Here is an 18,456-nt window from a genome sequence, read left to right on the forward strand (position 1 = left end):
GAGAAAATAACTTACTCTTTGAGGCATAAAACTCACATTTTAAAAATGTTTTTACTGACTATATCCTCCTTGTCAAATAATACCTTTGTGAAATGGTATTGTCAAACAATTTTTTTGATGTCATACCTCTCCCAGATCTTCTGTGGCCGGGAGAGAATAGTTTCGGTTGCCTAAAGTTCTTGGCTATTTGGTGTGGGAATCCTTGGTTTGTGGTGATTCCTGTCAGTCTGATCCTGGCTATTTCATTTCTTCCTTGACCTTCCTTTCTTATTCTAACTCTGTTTTCTACTCTCATCATCCCATTCATTTTATAAGTAGCTACTAAGTTTCTATGTGTGAATGCTCTAGGGATCTGGGGGTTGCTAAAACATAGTGATGGCCTCTCCCTTATATAGCAGAAAAGACAGACTTTAGAAAATCAATTACTGAATTAATCATTTAATTGTACGTGAAGAGCTACGAGAAAGTCTAGGCATTATAAAAGCTTCTATTATGTAGATATGTCTCTTGCAGGAAAGTCCAGTATGGTTTACTTAAAAACAGTGATGTTTGAGGACCATTTAAAATATGTGGGACAAAGAAAAAACATAAGGGGTAGTCCAGTTTTCCAGGTATGGTATCTGAAGGGGAAAGGGATGAGGTGATGCTAGAGCCGAAAGAGAAAGCTGTGTGGACAGGAACAACTGAATGCAACCATGACATTTGACTGAAGAGGATGAAGAGGACTCAAAAAATCCTGAAGGGAGGGGCCTCCCCGGTGGCACAGTGGTTGAGCGCTGGGTTGCGAAGCTGCCCGCGGCCTCTGCAGTGCCGGTTCGATCCCCGGCTGCTCCCCGACCACTGGAGGAGGGTCCCACATGGCGCGCAGACCTCTCCTGCCGCCCGCTGCTCCCCTCAGCAGTGTACTGCGGTCCCTCTGCCTGCTCTGCTCCCCCCTCTGGCTCTGGTGAATTCTCTCACTCTCCCACGCTTCTGACTGTACCCAGTGCATGTATAAACAAACACAAACAAACAAATAAAATAAAGAAATAAAACTTGCCTCTATTAAAAAAAATAAAAAAAAAAATCTTGAAGGGAAAGAACTGAAAGGATAAAGAATAAATGCTCCCCTCCTTAGTCTTCTCTCCAAATCCAATTTGCTGCAATTATCCTTTTACCCTCATTGGTCAAATCTAACCCAAACCAAGGAATCAGGAAGCCAGTTGATAGATTATACAGATCAGTCTTTGGGGGCACAGAGCAGAATGGAAAAGATGGAGAATGGATCTGGAAAGGCATAAACACCTTAAGTATTTTGACATTTAAACTGAGAGAAATGATAAGTCATCAAAAGATTTTAAGCATGCGTAAGGTTTGTGCTTTAAAATGATTGGAGTAAAGTAAGAGGATACATGATGCTGGGAAGTGAAGGGATACAAGAAGACCATTTCAGCAGTCATAGAAATATCCAGAAGAGATGTGATGTTGAACTGGACTAGGTAGTGCATGAATTGGAAACCAATTCAGTAGGAAAAATGGCATTTTAGTGATTCATTGTTTTGGGGAAGCTAAAGGTGAAGAGGTAGGAATGTGTCCAAATGACCTCAGTTTTATATTTGTTTGTTTTAGTTATTGAGGTAACATTGGTTTATGAAACTGAGCACAGCTCCTTGGATGCATGTCACCATATCATATCAACCACCAAGGCACCCATAGTCCTCCACCATAACCCCCTCTACACTTTGCTCCCATATCCTTTGCCCTCTCTGGTAACCTCAATTCTAGAGAAGGATTTCTAATGTTTATTATAAGATTGGTTTTGATTGACAATTTGTTTTGTTTCTTTATATTACACATGTTAGTAAAACCATAATATTTGTCTTTCTCCTGACTATTTCACATAGCATTATCCCTTCCAATTCCATCCATGTTGTAGAAAATGGCAAGAGTTCATCTTTCTTTATAGTTGAGTAGTATTCCATTGTGTATATGTCTTCACAATCCACTTACTTGTCCTTGGGCATGTAGGTTATTTCCATAACTTGGCAATTATAAATAGTGCTGCAATGAGCATAGGATTGCACATAACCCTTCAAATTAATGTCTTTGCATTCTTCAGGTAGATATTTGGGAGTGGAATTGCTGGGTCATATGGTAGGTCTATCTTTATTTTTTTTTAAAAGATTTATTTATTTTATTCATACAAGCACTGGGTACAGTCAGAAGCACAGGAGGGTGAGATAATTCACCAGAGCCAGAGTGGAGAGCAGAACAGGCAGACTGACAAAATACACTGCAGAGGGGAGCAGCAAGTGCAGCAGGAGAGGTGTGCCACGCCATGTGGGTATCTCTCTGGCTGGCTGGGAATTGAACCCATGCTTCAGAGGTTGTGGACAGCTTCACAGCACTGCACTCAACCTGCTGTGCCACTGGGCAGGCCCGGTTTGCATGTGTTTTTATGCAAGTATCATACTGTTTTGATTACCATAACTTTGTAATATACTTTAACGGGAGTGTGATACCACTGCTTTTCTTTATTTTGTCAGGATTATTTTGGGAGTCTTTTATGGTTTCATATGAAACTCAGTAATATTTCTTTTATTTCTTTGAAAGATGCCACTGGAGACTTGATAAGAATTGCATTGAATATATATATTGGGTAAGATGGCCATTTTAGCAATATTAATTCTTCCAATTTATGAGCAGGGAATATCTTTATTTAAATTTGTGGGTTTTTTTCTATTTCTTGTCTTATAGTTTTGATTATTTAGGTCCTTTGCCTCCTATATTAAGTTTACTCCTAGGGGTCTCCCTGGTGGTGCAGGGGGTTGAGCATAGCATTGTGAAGCTGTCCGCAGCCTCTGCAGCACAGGTTTGATCCCCACCCAGCCAGGGAGATACCCACATGTGGCAGACCTCTCCTGTCTCACCCACTGCTCCCCTCAGCAGTGTTTCTGGTCATCTGCCTGCTCTGCTCCCCATTCTGTCTCTGGTGAATCCTCTCACCCTCCTGCACCTCTGGCCTGTACCCCAGTTCTTGTATGCATAAATAAATAATAAATCCTTTTTAAAAAAGTTTCATCCTAGAATGAGGTATTTAATTCTTTATGATGCAATTATAAATGGAATTTAATTTTTTTCTCCTTGTAGTTCATTGCTTACATGCAACTAATGTGGGTAAGTTGATTTTTTAACCTGCCACGTTCTTGTATTGATTTGTTAATCTAATAATTTTTTAGTGCAGCTCAAAGGTTTTCTATGTATGTTATCATGTCATCTGCAATTATGTCATACTTCTTTCCCAATCTGGATTCTTTTTATGTCTTTCTCTTGTCTAATGCACTAGTTAAAGCTTAAATGCTATATTGAATGGTAGTGATGAAAGTGGACATCCTTGTCTTATACCAGAGTTTAGAGGATAAGCTTTCAGTCTTCACCATTGAGTATGATGTTACTCATATGAGTTTGTCATGTATGGCCTTTTTATGCTGAGTTATGCTCCATTTATCCCCAATTTTCTTGAATTTTTATCATAAATGGATTTTGAATTTTATTAAATGCTTTCTCTGCATCTATTGATATGATTACATGATTTTTGTATTATCTTTTGTTGATGTGGTGAATTACCATGTTTGATTTTCTAGTATCAAATCATCCCTTTGTCCCTGAAATAAATCCCAGTTGGTCATGATAATAGGAACCATTTGATTTATTATTGAATTTCAGTCTGCAAAGATCTTCAGGATTTTTGCATCTATGTTCATCAGGGATATTGGCATGTCATTTCCTGTCTTTTGTGAGAACTTTTTGTGGTTTTGGTATCAGAGTGATGTTAACCCAATATAAATGTTTGGAAACATCCATTTTTTTTCTGGAGAGTTAAAAAAGGGTAGATGTTACTTCATCTTCAAAAGTTTGGTAGAACTCAGTAGTGAAACCATCTGGACATGGATTTTTGGTTTGTGGGAAATTTTTGGTAACTGTCAATTTCCTTGCTTATAATTGGCCTATTTAGATTTTCTATATCTTCCCAATTCAATCTTGGAAGTTTACAGATTTCTAAGAATTTGTCCATTTCATCTAGGTTATTCAAATTACTGGCAAACAGATGTTTGTAGTAATCACTTATGATCCTCATTTTTAAAATGTCTATTGTAACTTCCCTTTTGTTTCCTTCTATTTGTTAGAGTTTTCTTCCTTTTTTCCTCAGTGAGTCTAACTTTTTGGTCTAAAGGTATGTTATTTTTTTCAAAGACCCATCTTTTTTTTTTTTTTTCCTGATCTCCTGGCTCTCGTTTGATTTCTATTTCACTTATTTCTACTCTAATATTTTATGTCCTTACTTCTGCTGGCTTTTTATTTTGATTGTTCTGATTTTTCTAGTTCCTCAAGGTGAGAGGGGAAGTTATTTATTTAAGCTCTTTCTTGTTTCTTGATGTGGGCCTGTATCACTCTATACTCCCCTCTTAATATGTTTTTTGTTGTGTCTCATTGGTTCTAATAAGTTGAATCTTCATTTTTGTCTCCAAATATTTAATTTCTTCTTCGATTTTCTCCTTAATCCAATAGTTCAATTTCCATATTATGGGTTTCTCCTGATTTCCTTTTGTGGTTGATTTTAGTTTGATACCATTTTTATCAGAGAAGATACTTGATATGAGTTTAATCTTCATGAATTGATTGGCACTTCTTTTGTGACCCAACCCTCTCAGATAGTGTTCTATGTGAATTTGAAAGAAATGTGTACTTAACTTTGGGGGGTGGAGAGTGGGCCATAAATATCTATTATCCCATTTTAACCTCAGTTTTCTGGGTGGGAGTTGGCCTCTTTGCTACAAAACAGACACTGGATTAACACCAAGGTTCTAGATGAGATCCTGTGGTCAGGCTTGCAATTCATGGTGCTTCAGGTCTTCCTAAGAAGCCAGAATGAAATCTTAGCATTGAATATGGTGAAGGGACTGAAAAATATATTATTAGGGTCACCTGGGGGAAAAAATGAGTTTCTCTATGTAGTCTCGGGGAATTAAATGAGTTTTGTAAATGCCTCCTCCCATCTCCTTGGCTTGTTGAGATTTTGACACAGATGAAGGTAACTTCAACTGTTCGCATTCTAATCCCACACTAAATATTTGTGAAGAAGTTACCGGCAAGTTAGGAAAAGAATGCTGGTTATTAAAATCCATCCCTATTGCCAGATTTTTAGGTCCCCCCAAACTTTTCTTTATTTTTATCTTGATAACTGATTAAGTGCTAAAAAGTATTGTCAATTACAAAGTTTCCCAAATACCTCTGTTGTCCTCTGCTCTTATTTTTTTCTTGAGATTTTTATAAAATCATAAAATTTCAGAGTTTGAAGTCGCTTTAAATGTCATTTCATTCAACCCCCCTAATCCATTCCCTCAAGTACATCTGTATCCTTTTAATGGCTAAACCAGTATACTTTTTATAGAATACTTAAGGAATCCCTAAATTCCTCTAGGGAAGGAAATGCACAGCTGTGCACAATAGTGCATTCCCCAGTTGACTTTTTGGAAAAGACTGAAATGATTCTTTATAATGTCTTGCCCTTATCCACCCCCAACCCCCGCCTTTCTTGAGGAATGCAGATTAAATCCACTCTTCCTCGTGATCACCCTCTAGTTTTATTTTTTTTTTATTTATTTATTTTTGCATACAAGAATTAGGGTACAGGCCACAGGCATAGGGTGGTGAGAGGATTCACCAGAGACAGAGCAGGGAACAGAAAAGGCAGATTAACTGAAATATACTGCTGAGGGGAGCAGCGGGTGAGACAGGAGAGGTTCTACAGCACCATGTGGGCAGCTTCCTAGCTGGGGATTGAACTCATGCTGCAGTGGCTGCAGACAGATTCGTAGGTTGCGTCTTAACCCTTTGCACCACCAGGGAGGCCATCACCCTCTAGTTTCAAACTCTGAAATCACTTGCTTCTTAGCCATCTCCCAGATAACAAACACAACTCTATCTTTTGGCCATCTAAAATGTTTCTACACTCTCAGTATTCTAAGAGGCATTTTCCAAACAGGGTGTTTTGAATAGGAAGCTATTTTAGTTAAAATCTCACCAATATAGAATACAGTGGCATTTATGTCTAAAGGTTTGCTCAAGTAGCTTCCATTGATAAACATCTATCTTCCTCCACTCCTTCTTTTGCCAGAAATCTGTCTGCTTTTATCATCTTCTCTTGTCACTTCTCTGGACATTGGCAATATTGTAACCTTTGTCTAAATATTTTTATTACATGGGTGAATAAACCTATTAAGCAATTGTGGCTTCCTGGCACACTTACCATCACCATCTTCTGCTTGACTACCTCCATAATTTCTTTAAGGGAACCTAACATGGAATGCAATGGTTTTGCTAGAAGTAGTCACTCTGATGTAAGTACCTACAATCCTAGATCCAGAATGAATAGTCACCTAAAGGAACAACCTCTTCCCCATGAGGTCTTGACAACTTTCTGAAATGAAATTAGAATCAAACTTATGTTCCTGTGTTAAGAACAACTTATTAAAGACTTCTCTTGACAGTTTTCCTATCAAAGCTGGTTGTCTGAGGGATATATTAATACTAAATAATCTTTTGTTTTACCTAACAAAAGTACTACCTGGAAAACTAAACAACCTCTTGAATCATTCATCAGTGATGCTCTGGTAATAACATAAAAGAAGAACTATCATGATGCTCATTTTGTGGACAAGGAAACTGAGGAAAAGATGAAGTATCTTGCCTCCTAATTTGCTTATGGTCAACAAGCAGAACAGTGGCAGAGGCACTTGCTACACTGAATTATCACAGTGTTGTTTATGTCTGTGTGTACTGGAGTAGAACCCCCCCCCATCATCTTTTTTCATTGACTCAACTAAAAATGTATTTCTTGATTCTTTCCTCTTCCTCTGAACCTCATTTTTATAAAGAAGTCACTTATTCCTTCTGTTTTGTTTCCTTAATGATGATTCACACTTGGTGACAGCTGGTACTTTGTTCTCTGTGGAATGGAGTCGTTAAGAAATCAGATCACTAAGTGACGGTCCATTTACTTGGACCTCATCTACAGATGGTTCTGGCTACCAGGTTCTGTTTTACAGCTGGATCCAAAGTCTGTTCTACTCAAATCACATGGGGACACTCAGAACTGTCTATATTTCAGTTCAGTGCCTAAGACTATAGAACCAGTCCACAGGTCACGGGGCTGGGGCTGAGGGTAGTAGGTGGGAAGCTGGGGCATCGATGGAGTGTGGTTACATCACCGATCTGGTGTTTTATAGACCGGAGACTGAGTGACCGATCATCAGAACTGTTCCCATAGATTGGTCAGGCTGGCCCCATGTAGATCTAGCCTTGGAGTCTGCTCAGTTGAGATTATGTCTGGGACACTTGAGCAACCAAATTTAGCAAACCAAATTACCTTCTCTAGCAGATACTTCCTTGCATTATCAGGGTGATGGGGAGCAGAGGCAGTGATCTCAAAACTCAGGAGCTACAAGGGAATAAAAACTTCAAAGGAGTAAATGTTTTTGTTTTCTTGTTCTCTAAATCATTGTGGTGATTTCTTCTATATTTGATTAGTGGGTAAACTCTTATTCCAAGAGAAGCCCATGAGAACAGTCTGTCTGCTCTGAAAAGGGACAGAAATATTTGAAATATTACAAAAGAAGTTCACTTACAATTGCAAAGGAATTTTAAATAACAAGTTGTATTATATGTATCATCAGCAAAACAGGCCATTTGAAGCTCTCTACTCTAGATCAAAAAGTTTTCAAAATATATTGACGTGGTTGAAAAAAAAATCAGGGCAAGCAATAATGTTTGATTTTCATCACCCACAAGATAAATTGTTCGTTCCATCTTGTCACAAATAATGATAATATATTTTAAAGCTATCAATCAAACAGTAAACAGTGTAACATCTTAATTTGAGCTAAATATGTTTTAAACATCTACATTATTTATGAGCTTGCTACTTGCTAGAAAATTGATCTGATTGGGGAAAATCCAGAAAGTTCCATTTTCTTGTTATTTACATTCTATTGCAGCCAGCAGTTGGTTATAGGTTTCCAAATGGTACCGCTGAAGAACATAAATATGCTTTAGGGAATAGGAGAATGAATGAAAAATTTTCGGGGAGTAATAGATTAGACAAGTTATATTCATATCACATGTTTTATTCCTTCTGCTGAAATCCCAGGAGCAGAGAGTCTGTGGAAACTGCCAGTTGTAGTGAAATCTCTTTAAGAAAAAACATGCATTCTAGTCTTGGCTCCTATCCAACAGTGTTTGGGTTCACTTTGACCAAGCCATTAACTTGGGTGGGTTGTTGTTTCTGTATTTTAAATATAGATTCTGGGTGAATAATTTGTGTATTTCTTTCTCCTGATCTAAACAACTGATTCCAAACTACTTCAAATTCACACTGTAGGGAAAATGGTAGAGCAAAGGCTCTGATAATAATGGACCTTGATTTTATTTGCCTCTCAGGAGGAGTGCAAACACATGAGGGAAGAGCCATGTGTGCATATTTATTTTATTTTAAAGATTTTTTTTATTTATACAAGAACTGGGGTACAGGCCAGATTCGCGGGAGGGTGAGAGGATTCACCAGAGACAGAGCAGGGAACAGAGAACAGGCAGACTGATGAAATACACTGCTGAGGGGAGCAGCAGTCATGACAGGAGAGGTCTGCTGTGCCATGTGGGACCCTTGCTGGCCGGCCGGGATCGAACTGGCACTGCAGAGGCTGCGGACAGCTTCACAGCGCTGTGCTCAACCACCTGAGCCACTAGGGGAGGCCCGCGTGTGTGCATATTTAAAAATGAAAGGTAGTGGCCTAGAGTCTGGGTGTTCAAGGTAGTCATTCTGCTCTTGCCTGGATGAATTTCATACTTTGAGATATTTTGCACAAACATCCTTACTTGTTACTAATCAAAAATGTATGTATATCTGAGTGGGAAACAGAACAGGTGAATTGACTGAAATACACTGCTAAGGGGAGCAGGCCAGACAGGAGAGGTCTGCTGTGCCATGTGGGTCACTACCCTGGCCAGGGATCGAAAATCTGCTCCAGTGGTTGCAGGTAGCTTCGTAGTGCTGACGTTTAACCTTTTGTGCCACCAGGGAGGCCCCAAGATATGGTCATTTAACACTGGTTCTGGTCCCTGGTTACATTTTAAACAATGGAAGAACTAAAAAAAGAAGTACTAATGCCTGGTTATCACTTACAGATACTTTATATTCTTTGTCTGGTCTAGTCTGAACATTATGATTTTCAAAGTCCTGATGTGATTCAAATATGCAGCAAAAATTGGGATCCACTGAATTAGACTGTATAGCAATGCACAAGGAAGAATCCACACTATATTTTTCAGCTTTCACTATCCACACCCCTTGCACCACCAGGCACTTGTTTTGGTGGCCCATGTTATACTTTTTTGCAGTGACACCCCTCATCCTTCCCCTCCTACCACAACTCATATCTTATTCCATCTGTTCTTTAAGAAAAATTCCCCTCCACTTCTTTTTCCCCAGACCATGGTTCTTTCTTCCTCTGAATCTCATAACACTTTTTCTTTAGTTTTCTTGCCAAATTTATTATTTTTCACCTAGTAGCCCAGTTACTACTAGGCTACTACTAGATACATATTGCTTATTCCTCCTCCTAAGCTGTGAACTCCTAGAGGACAGAAATCATATCTAATTCATCTTTATAGTCACTTAGCATCCAGCAATCCTATGAAACATGTGCCTAGAATGGAGAAGGGAGTACAGAGGGCAGAAAAGCACAGTCCACGCGTGCTGTCTCTCTTCAAATTAGTCAGGAAACACAGACACACAAAGAATTCATGGGTGGAACTTAGGACCTGGATGAAAGAGAGCGAGAGCTCTGTAAACCAGGTCAGAGGGTGGACACTGGTGATGCAAGTTGAAAGAGGAAGGTTGATGAAAGTGCAGTGATTATATACAGTGAGCACCAAGTTTGTTTTCTGCAAGTAGGAAGTGCCTTGGATGCCCGGAAGTAGAGAAAAGTGAGGACTGTCACTCAGAGCATTTTAGGGTCCACGCATCTCAAGATGCTGGTATAGACTGACGAGTTCTTCAAAGGAGGTTGTAATTTAACGAGTGTGCTGAATTCTCTGCTATCTTTGTTGCCCCTCTCAGTCTCCTCCAAAGTGATCCCTTCTCAACCATTGATGAGCCAGTATGCACCCAAATAGTGGATATAAGTAGACATGTGGTCAGGGTGCAAGGTCAAGTTCTCTCCTGTGTGCGGTTCACCTTTCAATATCTCTCTTACTTCATTCAGTCAACATTGTGACTCTTACCCACTCCATATTCATCCTTGGAGCTTAGACCACATTCCCTCCAAGGACACTGAAGCACTTCACTGAGGGAGGATTGAGACCTTGCAGACAGTTGCACAGGAGCATGAACTGGTATTAAAGGTGCAGGGTTGAGTGAAGCCTCCAGGGTGTCCCAGGAAGGTGACAGGCTGGCAGGTGGGTGGCCATAGAGTATGTGGAAAGTGCACCGACTTAACTTCATTCTAAGAAACCCAGGTCCCAATTCCTTGGACTCCAGCTTTCATCAGAAAATCCTATGTTCCTCGTGAACTTTTCTTTCAATCTTTCCATTCCTAGAAATAAAAACACATGGTGGTCACTTCTAGACCCACAGGAAGTCAGATGTAGAACTGGCTTATTAGGAAAATCATGAAAGGTTCCATGCTTTCCATAACCTGTTACAAGCAAAATCAAAACCTGAAAAGAATGTCTTCTGAGCTCCCTTGAAAAACTTGTGCCATTATGATACCCTATCAAAGACATTCAAGCAGGAACAAAGAACACATTTGATTGACTTTTTAAATTTGGGAAACTAAGGTAAAAGTATGTTAAAATTTCTACTGAATGTCCAATAGCAAGATAAAAAGAGACAAGTGTCTGGCAGTCAGAAGCATGCCAGCACGCTTCCGGGGGCATGCTTGGTGTATTATTTTCTGAGCTACTCCCAAACTGTCTCAGACCCTAACCACACAATCAGTCAATGGTTACCTAGGTGTCCCTGGCCACCTCGTGATGTGGGCCATTATCTCAAGGCAGCCATGTGGGAGTGCCTTATCCAAACATCACATACACATAGGTGCACAGAAAGGCCATGTGCACACAGGTGCAGAGGCCTTAGGTGTGAAAGAGTCCACATATCCTCCCTTTCTGTTTTATCGGGCAGAAGGGGAGGTGGGGGGTTAAGGACAATGAAGGGTCAGCTGGTAAATCATCATTGAATGTTGTTGTTGTCGGTGGAAGTGAGCACGGCGGTGGCACCAGAGTCCTATTATAAAGACAAAGAAAATAACAAAGAGATATAAGAATCTGAATAAGAGTATGAATAGTGGGCCTCCCCGGTGGCGCAGCGGTTGAGCGCTGTGTTGCGAGGCTGCCAGCAACCCTCCGCAGTGCGGGTTCGATCCCTGGCTGCTCCCCGGCCTCCAGGGGAGGGTCCCACGTGGTGCGCAGACCTCTCCTGCCGCCTGCCGCTCCCCTCAGCAGTGTACTTTGGTCCTTCTGCCTGCTCTGCTCCCCGCTCTGGCTCTGGTGAATCCTCTCACCCTCCCGCGCTTCTGACTGTACCCAGTGCTTGTATAAATAAAAAAATAAATCTTAAAAAAAAAAAGTATGAATAGTAAAGTTAGACTACCAGGTGTGGGGATCGCTAGGGAAGAGAAGGTCAGGAGAACTTCAATAGTTTGTTGTGATGTTTCTTGCTGGATTTTATGGAGTTCGAGAAGAAGTTTATCTTGCAGTTTTTGGACAGAAGTATGTAAGGTAGAACTATATGACTGAAGCGGGTCTTGTTTTTGAGACATCCAAGAGAAAGAAGTGAAGTTATCGGCAGTGAGACTAGTGACACAAAACTGATCATAACTGGTGTCACATTGGAGGAGCGACCATGTCCATAAAGGCTGCTGGTGTTACCAAGCCATAGTGCAGCAGATTCTAGGGCATCAAGCTAGGCAAGAATCTGTTGATCTATATGGGCCTGTAACAACAAATGTTCAGTGGTATTAGTCATAAATTGGTGAACCTCATTAGCTGTTTGAACAGATTTGATCAAAGCAGATTTGGCCAAAGCTGCAGTAACAGCCAGAGAAACAAGAAAAATGATTCAAGCAATCAAAGAGGCAAAAAAGCAGTGGACCCTATTATGGCAGCCTAGAGCATGAATCAATTGAGCTAAGGGGGAGCCGCCTTCCCAGAGGCTTTTAAGGTTAACAGAAATCCAAGCTTGTATCTGCTGTTTAATAAAAAAGACAGAATGATTGAGAAGATAGTGATTGTCAATACAGGGCATGATAAGTGTGGCAGCTGGAAAGGTAATATTATCACCAGAGAAGGGGTTAACAAAAACAGATAAGGGCAGGAGGTATAGACTCAGATGTATCTGTGTAATCCCATAGAAATTTGCCCCTACTGAACTGAGCCAGGCCATGGTGTAGGACATAGGGAAGTGTGGAGTAGCAGGTCTCCAAATCTTTGTCTTAAGAGGAAAGCACATGGAATGATTGTTGCAGCAGTCTTTTTTTTAATTTTATTTATTTATGCATACAATAACTGGGGTACAGGCCAGAGGTGTGGGGGGTGGGGTGGAGGTGAGAGGATCATCAGAGACAGAGTAGGGAACAGAACAGGCAGACTGACTGAAAACACTGCTGAGGGGAGCAGTGGGCGAGGCAGGAGAGGTCTGCAGTTCCATGTGGGTAGCTCCCTGACTGGCCAGGAATCAAGCTAGTGTTGCAGAGGCTGCCTGCGGATAGCTTCACAGTGCTGTGCATAACCCCTTGCACCACCAGGAAGCCCAATGCAGCAAAGTCTTAAGACAGGACCAGCATGGATTCCATAAACGATGGGAGTGCTGGTAAAAATAAGGAAAGATCCAATTCCAGGTTTTGCCCTCCCATGTTCTGTTTCTATCCATAACTAGGAGGCCTTGTGGGCGCCAATTTTGTAGGGAGCAAGTCTCATTAAATAACTTCCCAATGGAATTTGTTGTTGATATGCTCCATTTGAGTCCATGTTCAATGGCAAATAGGAATTGAAGGGGCTAGGAGGGGGTCATGATTAAATTTAGGGCCGAACTTTCCTAATCCTATTGTGTGTAGAAAACGCTGATGAGGTATAATAACAATTTGAGATTCATTAGGCAGAGATGAACCAAACTATTTATACTATTGTGAGGACACCAGGCCACAGTAAATATTAGAGATAAAGTCAAGGGGTGTCCTGGACTAGGAACAGTCCAAAGGGAAGTAAGAGTCTGAGTAGGATGTTCAGCTAAAGAGCCCGGAATCGCTGGTCCACCTAAGAGAAGGGAGTCATTAGATCCAATGGGGGGTTCTGGGTGCCCCCAGCCAACAACATGAAAGACAGGGTGGTGGATAACATGTGCCCATTTTACTTGCACCTCAACCGTAAGAATGAAAAGGAGGAGCAGAAGAAGAGTTCCCACCAAGGAGTTAGCTGTAATGCAAGAGAAGAGAGCCAGGAATAGATTTTCAGAGGTGCAGGGTCGTTAGGCCTTTGATGTGTCCCCAGATGAGTTTTTTTCTGGCACGGTGAACTGTCATTTTCGAGAAGACTGGTCAATCTTATTGTTTTTGCTGCAGCCCAGAGTGCTCCTGTAGGTGACAAAACAGAAACACACCCTCTCCCACAGGTTAAAAGTTCTACAGGTCCCAGCCAGGTTGATACTTATAATGGATGGTGGTAGAAGACCAAGGACTTAGGATTTGGTTCTGCTGGGATAAAATGTTTTACTGCTGTGAGGCTAGAAGAGTTAGAAATGAAATGTTGTTCAACAGCTGTTATACTGGAAGGATTTGCAATATAAGAAATAGAGCTTTGCATATTTGTTTTTATGGGGGCAGGTTTTTCTCTAGATAACCCCTTTTTGCTTTAAGGAGCCCATTGGCTCTTTACTGCAGTCAGTGTTAGGACTTTCTACCAGACTATATTAGATTTTAAGTAGTTTCATGTATTTTTAAACATTTTTATTAGTATATTATTGATATTAATTTAATTTTTTTGTAGCAAGGTGTTAAAACACACAAAAAATTTAAGCACATATTATTTATATTTAGTTATTTTATCTGTTTTTAATTTTTAGATTTTTAGATATTGTAATAGCTGTTTTACTGTTATCCCTTTAGACTAGATGACACATCTTAATTGTATTTAAGGTGAGATTATATGAAATTGAATACCATAGCCTTTTTAAAAAAAATTTTTAAGTAAACACATTTGAACACAGAATAAAAGTATTACTATCCAAGATTATAACCTTAAGGCATGAATGCTTTAGATTAAACTATTAAATTTTAACTTAGCTTTTGTTTACCAAAATTGTAGATCATGATCTCAAAATTTGGGGTTTTTAATTAGAATTTATATATGCACTGTTTATTATTAACCCTCCAGAGGTAAAAGACAATGACGGACACAGAAACAATGACAAACACAGAGATCTCTTGATTTTTATTTAAAACTTTGGCCACATGTACTAATTTTAAGGAGTAGTTATTTTATTTGTGAAGACACTGAGAAAATTTGATTAAATTTTAGTTATTTCGTAACTTTTTTAGGTAAAGCAAGTGTATTTTTAAGAGTCACCTTTTTGGCTTGAAGTTAGGTCTTAGTTTAAGTTTGACACATTTATTTAACCACATTTTTAATATAAATTTAGTCAAGGAGGTTTATAATAAGACAGAAGCTAAAATTGTTATGTAGAATGAGTGTTAAATATTAACCATTAATTATCAAAGATGTAGGTCTCAAGCTTATATCAATTTTACATTCAAGCAGATTTTACCTTAAACAGTCTAGATTTAAAGATTAGGTAAACACAGGCAAACAGAATTTTTTTTAACTATAGAATGGATCAGAACAATTTGTTGAGGTGGATAAAAGGAGAGTTCAGTTCTCCTATAGCAGGAAGGCAGCAGAGACATGCCAGTGGCCCCAGCACTGGAGCAAAGGTACAGGCAGCTGCGGGGTGTTAAAAGTGGTGGAGGAAACCTTTTGCTGTCTCTAGGAAACACATTTAGCTACAAAAGATAAAAATAGGCTCAAAGTTAAAGGATGGAAAACAATCCTACAAGCAAATGGGCCAAAAAAGAAAGCAGGAACAGCTATACTGATATCAGATAAAACAGACTTCAAACTCAAAAAAATAAAAAGAGACCCCAATGGTCACTACATTATGATTAAGGGGACAATACTTTAAGAAGAAATAACACTCATTAAAATATACTCACCAAACGAAAGAGCACCAAAATATATCAGACAACTGTTGTCCTCTCTGAAAACAGACATCAGAGAAAACACATACGTAGTGGGAGACTTCAACACACCACTATCAACAATGGATAGATCAACAAGACAAAAAATAAGTAAAGAAACTAAAGCTCTAAATAAGGACCTAGAGCATTTGGGCTTAAGAGACATCTATAGAACACTAAACCCCAAAAAAACGGAGTACACATTTTTCTCAAGCGCACACGGATCATTCTCCAGGATTGATCACATACTGGGGCACAAGACAAACATCAACAGATACACCAAGATTGAAATCATACCAACCATCTTTTCTGACCACGAAGGCATCAAACTAGAAATAAATCATAAAAAGAAGGCAAGGAACTATCCTACCTCATGGAGATTAAAAACCACACTACTGGAAGACCACTGGACTAACGAGGAGATCAAAGAAGAAATTAAAAAATTCTTTGAATTGAATGACAAGGAGGACACCAATATCCTAAATGTATGGGATGCAGCAAAAGCAGTAATAAGAGGAAAATATATAGCAATAGAAGCTCACATCAAAAAACAAGAAAGAACTCAAAGAAACAACCTAATCTCGAAGCTCAAAGATCTAGAAAAAGAACAACAAAAAAACCCCAGAACCAGTAGAAGAAAAGAAATAATAAAAACCAAAGCAGAAATAAATGAAATTGAAACTAAAAAAACAATCCAAAAGATCAATGAAACCAAGAGCTGGTTCTTTGAAAAAATAAATAAAATAGACAAACCCCTAGCCAGGCTCACAAAGGAAAAAAGGGAGAAAGCACAAATACACAGAATCATAAATGAAAGAGGAGAAATCACAACGGACACAGCAGAAATCAAAAGAATAATCAGTAACTACTATGAACAGTTATATGGAAACAAGTTCAACAATCTAGAGGAGATGGACAAATTCCTACAACTCTACAATCACCCAACGCTAGATAAAGAAGAAATAGAACACCTAAACAGACCAATTACAAGCAGCGAAATTGAAATGGTAATTAAAAACCTCCCCAAAAACAAAAGCCCAGGACCTGATGGATTTACAAATGAATTCTACCAAACATTCAGAGACAAATTAGTGCCTATCCTTCACAAACTCTTCCAAAAAATTGAGAAGGAAGGGACAATACCAAACACGTTCTATGAAGCCAATATTACACTAATACCAAAACCGAATAAGGACAACACAAAAAAGGAAAACTATAGGCCAATCTCCCTAATGAACACTGATGCAAAAATCCTCAATAAAATTTTAGCTATCAGAATCCAACAATGTATCCATAAGATAATTCACCACGACCAAGTTGGATTCATTCCAGGGGCACAAGGATGGTTTAACATCCGAAAATCAATCAACGTTATCCAACACATCAACCAAAAGAAATATAAAAACCATATGATAATATCAATAGATGCTGAGAAAGCTTTCGACAAAGTGCAACACCCATTCATGATAAAAGCCCTTGAAATTCTTGGGATACAAGGAACATACCTCAACACCATAAAGGCCATCTATGACAAGCCAACAGCCAGTATCATTCTCAATGGTGAAAAGCTGAAAGCAATTCCATTAAGATCTGGAACAAGACAAGGATGTCCACTCTCACCACTGCTTTTCAATATAATACTGGAAGTCCTAGCCAGAGCAATAAGACAAGAGAAAGACATCCAAGGAATCCAAATAGGAAAAGAAGAAGTCAAACTATCACTATTTGCAGATGATATGATAATATACATAGAGAACCCCAAAATCTCCACAGAAAAACTAATTCAACTCATCAATCAATTCAGTAAAGTGGCAGGATACAAAATCAACACGCAAAAGTCAGTAGCCTTCCTATACACAAACAATAAATCTGAAGAAGAAGAAATCAAAAAAACCATCCCTTTTATTATTGAAACAAAAAAAATCAAATATTTGGGAATAAATCTAACAAAAGAGGTAAAGGACCTATACAAAGAAAACTATAAAACACTGTTAAAAGAAATAGAAGAAGACACAAAGAAATGGAGAGACATCCCCTGCTCATGGATTGGAAGAATAAACATTATTAAAATGGCCATCCTACCAAAAGCAATATACAGATTCAATGCTATTCCAATCAAAATCTCAATGGCATTCTTCAAAGAAATAGAACAATTATTGATGAAATTCATATGGAATCACCAAAAACCCCGAATAGCCAAAGCTCTACTGAAAAAAAAAGAAGGAAATGGAGGCATCACACTCCCAGACTTCAAACTATACTACAAAGCCATAATCATCAAAACTGCATGGTATTGGCACAAGAACAGACATACAGACCAATGGAATCGAATAGAAAATCCAGAAATAAACCCACAGATTTATGGTCAACTAATCTTTGACAAAGGAGCAAAGACTATGCATTGGAGCAAAGAAAGTTTGTTCAATAAATGGTGCTGGGAAAACTGGGTCGCTACATGCAAAAGAATGAAGCTTGACCACTACCTCACACCATACACAAAAATCAACTCAAAATGGATTAAAGAACTAGACATAAGACCTGAAACCATAAAATACATAGAAGGAAATATAGGCGAAACGCTACGGGATTTGCACATCAAAGACATCTTTACAGACACATCACCCAAAGCAGTGATAGTGAAGGCAAAGATAAACAGCTGGGACTACATCAAATTAAAGAGCTTCTGCACAGCAAAAGAGACAATAACAAAAACAAAGAGAAACCCCACCAACTGGGAGAACATTTTTGCACCCAACACTAATGATAAAGGACTGATCACAAAAATCTGCAAAGAGCTGATGAGACTCAGCAACAACAAAGAAAATAATCCAGTCAAAAAATGGGCAGAAGAGCTAAAAAGAAACTTCTCTGAAGAGGAAATGCAAATGGCCAACAGACATATGAAAAAATGTTCAACATCACTTGTAATCAGGGAAATGCAAATCAAAACTACCATGAGATACCATCTTACACCAGTGAGAATGGCACATATTAAAAAAACTAGCAACAACAAATGTTGGCGAGGGTGTGGAGAAAAAGGAACTCTTGTGCACTGTTGGTGGGAGTGCAAACTGGTCCAACCACTATGGAGAGCTGTGTGGAGATTTCTGGACCTACTAAACATAGAGCT

General features: G+C 39.1%; 1 protein-coding gene and 1 long non-coding RNA gene across 2 annotated transcripts in view; one reads left to right on the forward strand and one right to left on the reverse strand.

Moving 5' to 3' along the window:
• Positions 1-18,456, forward strand: part of SLC9A9 (solute carrier family 9 member A9) — a 630,868-nt gene that overhangs the window by 148,790 nt on the left and 463,622 nt on the right. The gene's annotated exons all lie outside the window — the stretch shown is intronic.
• Positions 8,518-18,456, reverse strand: part of LOC129146762 (uncharacterized) — a 48,552-nt gene continuing 38,613 nt past the window's right edge. Inside the window, exon 4 of the long non-coding RNA XR_008553937.1 lies at positions 8,518-10,631. This is a non-coding gene — a long non-coding RNA (uncharacterized LOC129146762). The remainder of the gene's footprint in view (positions 10,632-18,456) is intronic.

Source organism: Talpa occidentalis, unplaced genomic scaffold (genome assembly GCF_014898055.3).
Source record: "Talpa occidentalis isolate TD23 unplaced genomic scaffold, MPIMG_talOcc4v2.1 talOcc4.4, whole genome shotgun sequence".
Taxonomy (NCBI): domain Eukaryota; kingdom Metazoa; phylum Chordata; class Mammalia; order Eulipotyphla; family Talpidae; genus Talpa; species Talpa occidentalis.